This window comes from Elaeis guineensis, chromosome 8 (assembly GCF_000442705.2).
Source record: "Elaeis guineensis isolate ETL-2024a chromosome 8, EG11, whole genome shotgun sequence".
Lineage (NCBI taxonomy): Eukaryota > Viridiplantae > Streptophyta > Magnoliopsida > Arecales > Arecaceae > Elaeis > Elaeis guineensis.
In genome coordinates, this window is record NC_026000.2 from 101025784 (window position 1) to 101034416 (window position 8633).

The window sequence follows — 8633 nt, forward strand, 5'->3', positions numbered from 1 at the left end:
GCGTAGTGGATTTGAAATTTCTAAGTTATCTCTCTGACTTATTTTCTTTCATAAATTAATTTACATTTACAATTGAATTTTTATTATTTTATTCTTTTTTAATCCTTCTACAATCAATTCTTTTTTATTTCTTCTTCTTAAAAAAAAAAAAAGAAAAATAATTACCTTGGATCCCCGTGGAAACGATCCCGACTCACTCTATCTATATAGTTCTAGTTGGTTTTTATTCTTGACCGTCTACGATAGCGATCAAATTTTGGCACCATTATCAGTGATCTAGACATGATTATTTTTTTATTAAAAAAAAAATTTTTAGTCTTATTTTTAGTTTCTTTTTATTTACTTTCTAACTTGCTTAGTTCCTTAGTCAAACTTACTTTCTTCCAAAAAAAGAAAATCTCTACATTGACACCTCATAATCTATTTAAGAAATTAGATACTTAATCGTAAAATCTAAAAAGTGAAATAAATCAATTTATTCTTGACTAATTACCAAATTTGGTCACCTTTTCTTCTTGCATTACATAATTCTATAAAACATCTTAAGGGCACAAACTCTAAACAAGATAAGATGGAGATTTCATCACTCTTTCTTGACCCACAAACCATCATCCTGTATATTGTATTGACCTAAACTTTAACTTAAAATCAATTAGACGTTGGTCTCTAAGGACTCTCGAGTTCAATAGGACAAGGGATCTTAAGAGTTGGATTGGGTTAGAGTTAGTCAATTTGACTAATGTCTGTGAAAGTGGTTCAGAGACTACGTTCTGAAGGAAGATGGTTATTTAATTGATTCTGTTTGTTTATCTGGCCAACTCAGCTGGTGTCTAAGAAAAACAACAGGAGGATCCCCACTAACTTTATACTTACCTGACCAGTTGAGTGGCTAGTCTTTTATCTGGAGTGCTCAAAGACAACCTTGGCAGTTAGGAGCTGTCTAGATCTAGGGTTACCTTTAGCTAAGATTTACTGCATAACTTGATTACTAACCTACAAATATTAACTCTAATTAAAATATTCTTCTCTATCGTCTCTAGATTTAAGACTCTTTAGGCTCTCATCTTTAGAATTCTCTTCTTATCTATCTCTCTTTCCTCTTCTCTTAAGAAAGAAAAAAAAATTATAAAAATAACTAAAAATTCTCAAAATTTTTCTTAGATAAAGATATCTGATCGATTAATAAGAATAGATCCAAGCTTTACATCTAGTTCAGTAGACCTTAAGCCCACCATAGGTGAATCCAAACATGAACCTCGGGTACGGAAAGACCTTTGCTATCCAATTGGATCAGCCAACCCTCATGTATCTGACTGCCACAAATTGATGTCAATTTTGAAATTAAACCTCAGATCATAAACATACTTCTCAAATTTATCGAAATCGAGGATGCATACATTTTTATAAGAAAATTTGAGAAAGTATACGCCATGATGTAGCTTCAACAGCTCATTGAAGATGCTGTAAAACTTAGGTTGATCAACTTTGCCCTCAAAGATAGTATTAAAAAGTGGTTATACAGTCTTCCTAACCAATCTATAGTATCATGGGAGGGTTTTGTTAAAGTGTTCTTAAAAAAAAAATTTTCACACCATAAGACTGTCAAATTTAAGAATGAAACTAATCAATTTTATCAATTACTCGATAAGTCTTTTTGGAAGTGCTTTGATCATTTTAAGAACCTTTTGAGTCAATGCGTACATCATGAAATAGAAACTTGGAGGCTGTGACAAATCATTTATAAAAGACTAGACCCAAACTCTAGAACCACGTTAGAATCAATGTGTCAGGATCAATTCATGAACAAAGAGCTTATAGAAGCCTGGCAATTTCTAGAGGATCTAGCAAAAAAGAGCCTACAATGAAAAATTACTAGAGAATCCGATAGACTCACGCCTTCCAGAGGGGGTGTATATCAAGTTTAACCTTTCCTAATTGAAGAGGCTAAATTTGCATCTTTGATATGTAGGATAGAGGCCCTAGAACTCAAAAGACACACCCAAGTGAACCAAGTTGCAACATCCACTTACAATGGGTGTAATGCCATAGACCATACAATGGAAGAATATCCTTTCTTGATGGGTCCAATCGAGAATGAAGTAGCACAGGTAAGCACAGCCTATTAAAGATCCACAAATGACCCTTACGCACCAACGTACAATCCAGGATAGAGGAAGCACCTTAATATTTCTTGATCACAAGGGTCAAACTCAAATAGACTTGCCTTCACTTAGCCCAACCCCAGATTCACTCAATCATCAAATAACCCATCAGATTTTAGTAATGATCAAAGGCTTAACTCGCTAGCAAAGAGTCTAGAAATCCTAGCAAAATCGACTGCTAACACCAACACTACACTAAACAATTTCATGCAGACCATGAGCCAGCTTTTAACTTTCAATACCCAGGTTATTGCCCGTTTAGAGATGCAGTTAGATCAATTAGCCACAACTGTGAGTGAAAGAAAAAAAGATAAACTATCGAGTCAACCTGAGGCTACTCCTAAAACCCAGAATAATCAAGGACCACAACAAGAAGCCCAGATCAATTAATTAAACATAATTCACACCTTAAGATCTGAAAAATAAGTAGACAACCATGTCGGTACACCTGAAGATCAAGATGACCCATTGTCTAAACCACCTCATGAGCGAGTGATCGATCAGATCGAGTCCAAGGAGTCAGATAAGTCTAAGGAGTCAACAGAGATTAACAAAGCACCCAAGCCACTTGTAGAATCTACCTCAGGGTTTAAGTGATTCGAAACATCACCCACCAATCTTATAGCTCTTTTTCCAAATAGACTTAGGTCTAACAGACATTCAGCCTATATGGATCAAATCTTAGAGATGTTTAAACAAGTGAAAGTAAATATCTCTCTACTAGATATAATTCAACAAGTTCTCACATACGCTAAATTTTTCAAAGACCTATGCACAAAGAAGAAGATCACCAATATTCTCAATAAAGCCTTCTTGGTGGCCAGTGTGAGCTCATATCTGTCGAGCCACATACCTGTTAAGTATAAAGATCCAAGGTGTCTGACAATTTCTTGTGTCAATGGGGAAACCATCATTGATAGGGTCTTATTAGACTTAGGGGCTAGTGTGAACGTCTTATCTTATTCGATCTATAAAAAATTGAGAATAGGAGAATTAAAGTCTATAGAAATCATATTGCAATTGGCAGATTGATCAGTGTGGGTCTCCAAAGGAGTTGTGGAGGATGTGTTAATCAAGGTCAGTAATTTTATTTACCTTGTGGATTTTGTGATCCTCGAGACTGAACCAGTATCTAATCCAAAAGGTCACATCCCAGTAATCTTAGGAAGACCATTCTTAGCAACCACCAACATCCTAATCAATTGTCACAATGGACTCATGGAGCTCTCATTTAGAAACATGACCATTGATCTTAATATTTTCAATCTTGAAAATAAAAAGGACCAATTCATTGATGTAAACCTGATCTAGGATGAGATCTATGAGACTATTGACCTAGAGAAAGAAGATTTTGACTGTAATCTCTGGTCAGATCAAAAATTTGAAATAGCTTATGAAATTTTTTCATTTAGTGATCAGAGAGTTCATTCACAATGATAACCACCTGTCGAGCCACTTGTAAGGATGGATGAACCAATACACAAGCCATCGATTGAGGAAGCACCAAAACTAGAACTCAAAACACTCCCTGAGCACCTCAAATATGCATATCTAGATCCATCAGAAATCCTACCTGTAATCATCGCATCAGATTTAGATCAAACCCAAAAGGAGAAACTTTTAGCTATCCTCAGAGAGAATAAGGAAGCCATAGGCTGGATCATTACTGACATCAAAGGGATCAGCCCTTCAATTATCCAATATCGAATTCATTTAGGAGAGGAAGCCAAGCCAATTAAAGACTCCCAAAGGAGATTTAACCCAGCTATGAAGGAGGTAGTGAAAAAAGAGATTCTCAAGTTACTAGATAATGAAATTATCTACCTTATTTTAGATAGTTCATGGGTTAGCCCAATTCAAGTAGTGCCTAAAACGTTAGGGGTAACAGTGGTCCAAAATGAAGCAAATAAGTTAGTACCAACTAGAGTCCAAACTGCATGGAGAGTCTGTATTGATTATAGAAAACTAAATGCTGCCGTAAGAAAGGACTATTTTTTCCTACCATTCATTGAACAGATGTTGGAAATGTTAGCCGAACATGAGTTCTATTATTTTCTTGATAGATATTCCAGCTATTGCCAGATTCTTATAGCACCAGAGGATCAAGAGAAGACCATATTTACCTATCTATTTAGAACTTTTGCTTATAGATGTATGCCCTTTGGTTTATGTAATATTTCATCTATTTTTCAAAAGTGCATGGTTAGCATCTTTACTGACATGATCGAGAGATTTTTAAAAATATTCATGGATAATTTTTTTATCTTTGGCTCCACCTTTTTCAAGTGCCTACATCATCAAAGACTGGTCTTAGAAAGGTGTAAGGAGAAACACTTAGTGCTTAATTGAGAAAAATAGCAATTTATGGTCAAAGAAAATATAGTACATGGCTATGTTATCTGAAAGAAGAGAATTGAAGTGGATAAAGTAAAAGTAGATTTGATTGCAAATCTTTCACCATCCAAATTAGTCAAAAAAAATTGCTCATTCTTAGGACATGCTGACTTCTATAGGAAGTTTATAAAAGAATTTAACAAAATAGCTCAACTACTGACCAATCTTCTTGCCAAAGACGTCAAATTTGATTTCACTTCTGAGTACCTCGATTCTTTAGAGCATCTTAAAAAGGCATTGACATCTGCACCTATCATTCACCCACCCGATTGGACTCAACCCTTCGAACTCATGTGTGATGCATCAGGTCATGCCATCAAAGCCATTTTAGGATAAAGAATTGATATGTTGCGGTGAGTTATTTACTATGCCAGTAGGACCTTTAATGATGTGTAGCTTAACTACTTAACCACTGAAAAAGAGTTCTTGGCTATCGTCTTTGCCCTCGAAAAATTTAGATTGTTGGGTCTTATGTGGTGCTTTCAAGGCTCAAGAGACCAAGGCTAAGGTCAAGATCCAAAGTCTATGAGATTGTCATGGGATTTCTAAGGCTAGTTTGGGCCCTAGAACGAAAGGCTGTCAGCCTTTCGGGTCTTGAGGTCCAAAAATTTTAGGCCTTGAGGGGCTAACATATATTTAAACTAAGATTGAGTCTAAGATTATGAGATTGGGTCAAGTCATGGGTGTACATAGGTTTGGATGAGCACAATCTTGTATTGAGTTAGCCAAGAGAGTTTTTGGATTGGGTCATAATGACCATGTATATAAATATACATTGTATTTAGACTCGATGGATCGAAAAGAATACAAAATTATTTTCTTCCTAACTTTCTCTCTCTCTCTAGTCTTCTCTACGTCCAAGAACCAAGAAACCTACGGTTTCTTGGCTGCCACCCCAAAAAGGAAAGAAAGGAGGTGCTAGAAACCAGCACCCCCCCTTTGTGCACACCCCTATTTTGAGTGCCCCCTCTTGGCCACCCAAGAAGAGTTCCAAGTCTTATTTTTTATTTTTTGGAGGCTTCATCAAGTGTACTTTCAGATTTCAAAAGGTGAATTTCAGATCTAGTAAAGAAGGGGTTCAAATCGCAGAAAGAAATCCTACCGATAGAATTTATAAGGCTGCTGAAATCCTGAAGGCTATTTTTGTTTTGCTTGGTTGCTGGCCTTCAAGGACCTTCATGACCTGATTCTTGCTATTTTCTAACATCCACAACCTAGGAAAGTTGCTTCAATAATTGGTATCAGAGCACGGGTTGTGTGGAGAAAGTAGGAGACTCCAGAAGTTGAAGATCTTCAAAGGCTGAAATTTCAGCAAAGATCCTGTCAAGGTATTTCTCAAATCCCTTGGAGTTTTGTTATATTTTTGGTTTGGATCCAGCCATGGGAAGAAACATAAAGGTTGATTTTGAGAAGTTTGATAGAAAAAAAAAATTCCATGTGAAAAGTTTGGGTAGATGATCTTTGGGTTCAAGCAAATCTGGATCAGGCATTGGAGGAGAAGCTTGAAAGGATGACGAATCATCAATGGAGGTCCCTGGAGAAGAAGGCTTATTCTGCGATTAGAGGATATTTGATGGATATGGTACTTTATTTGATGTTAGAGGAGAGAACCCCAAAAAATTTATGGTCAAAGTTGCACACCATATATGTGAAAAAAAATATGTGCAACAAGCTGATGTTGAAGAAGAGACTATACAGCCTTCAGATGCAGGAAGGTAGAGATGTCTTGGGTCACATCCCAAAATTCAACCAGATGTGCAATGAGTTGCTGAACATTGGGGTGAAGATAGAGGAGAAAGATAAGTTGTTTCTACTACTATGCTCGCTGTCCCCTTCCTATGATCCATTGATGACAATGCTGCTTTATGGCAAAGAGACCTTGGAGTATGAAAATATGGTCTCAGTGCTGTGGTCCAATGAACAGCGAGAGAAGTTGACCAAGGAAGGTGCTCCCCAGGAAGGCTTGGCCATGGGGGAGAGATCTGAAAGAGGAAGGAAAAGAGGCAAGTCAAGGGGATGGTCAAAGTCTTAGAAGAGTAGGAGCAAGAAAGAAATCAGGTGCTACAAGTGCAACGAGATCGGGCACTTCAAACGAGATTGCCCGTCGTTAAAGAATAAGAAGGAAGATAAGAGAGAATCTGATGTGCTGAGTATAGTGGCTGATAGTGAGGTGGAGGATGATCTCTTGGTAGTATCAGATAGTCACAGGCAAAACACAAATGTATGGACCCTAGATTCAGCCTGTTTGCATGACTACACTCCAAATCAGTCTTGGTTCGCTGCATACACCAGACAGATGAAAAGAGCATGACACTTGGAGATGATCACCCATGTCGAGTTGCTGGTATTAAGAGCATTCGGGTGAGGATGTTTGATGGGATGGTGCGGATGCTCACTAATATGAAGCACGTCCCTGATCTGAAGAAGAATCTCATGTCATTTGGTTATCTGGAGCGGAGCGACTACAGCTTTAGCAGTCGTGCTAGGAGTGAGTTGTTGGATATGTCAAATGGAGCCATGGTAGTGATGAGAGGTAGGAGGATGGAGAACAACCTCTACAAAATGGAAGGATCTATGGTGACTGAGGAATCTGATGCAGCAGCAGCAGCGCAGGACTAGTAGGGGACTCATCGGTTGTGGGACTACCGCCTAGGCCACATGAGAGATCGTAGGATGAAGGAGTTGAGCAAACATGGTCTGATTCTAGATCTGGATGGAGGTATTTCAGAGGTATGTGAGCCATACCAAATAAAAAAGCAGAGGAGAGTGCAGTTTGTCAGCAGTTCAGCCCACAGTGCAGCCCCACTGAAACTAGTTCACACTGATGTGTGGGGACCGGCCCTGATTTCAGTCAGAAATGGGGTAAGATACTTCTTGATCTTTATAGATAATTTTTCAAGAAAGGTATGGGTCTACTTTATGAAGAAATAATTAGAAGTCTTCATCAAATTCAAGGTATGGAAAGCTGAGGTGGAGAAAGAGATAGATCGGAGCTTGAAGTATCTGTGGTCCGACAATAGCGGAGAGTACACCAGTAAGGAGTTTCAAATTTTTTATGAGTGTGACATCGAAAGGTACTTCTCGGTGAGAGGGACTCCTCAGTGAAATGGGGTGACCGAGAGGATGAACAGAACCCTTATAGAAAAGACACGATGCATGAGGCTACAAACAGGGCTTCCTAAGGTATTCTGGATTGATATAGTGGATGCAGCTTGTTATTTGATGAATCGATCACCTCACACTAAGTTAGATGGTGGTATTTCAGAGGAAAAATGATCTGGAAGGAAGATTGGGTTCAGCCATCTAAGGGTGTTTGGGTGCACGGCATTTATGCACATTAGTGCTGGTGAGCGGAGCAAATTGGATGCCAGATCACGAAAGATGGTGTTCTTGGGATATTCGCAAGGAGTTAAGAGATACCAGCTGTGGGATCTCTTGAAAAAGAAGGTTGTCATTAGTAGAGATGTCATCTTTGATGAAAATTCAGTTCTCCAAAGATGAAATGATATGGAGGAGCAGCAGGAGGTCCAGTAGGATAACGCTGGACAACTAACATCCTAAGCTTTCATCTTCTAATGAACTCCGTTGTTATGATGAAGTCCTTAGGACTATTTAGATTCGATAAAGAGAGGATTTATCGATTAGTCCTTAAAACTGTTCACGACCAAATGATAGGCTGTTAATAAGGGCAACAGCTTCTATCGAGCATAGGTCGCTGTAGGCCATATGGGTTGGTTGTCCTCTTAACCAAAGAGTGTGGAGACACTGGTATGGCATACAGGTGAGATGTAAGGGTACATCATCATTGAACGTGACCAACTCCAGAGCATTCTGCTGTCGAGAATGTCTCTGATGGGATATAGGTATAAGTGTCCCTTAGACTTGAGATCACCTCAGTGACTTGCAAGCAACTCACTGTGCTTTGGTACTGGACTAACTGAATTTCTAATTCAGGGACGGAAGGCTTCTGGGCACAGTCAAGTACTTGCGAAGTCAGAGTGTGATCGAGATGGGATTGACCACTCCAAGAGTTGGAGAAGAATGAGTCGCTGTATTTCAATTTAGCAAAACCTTGGC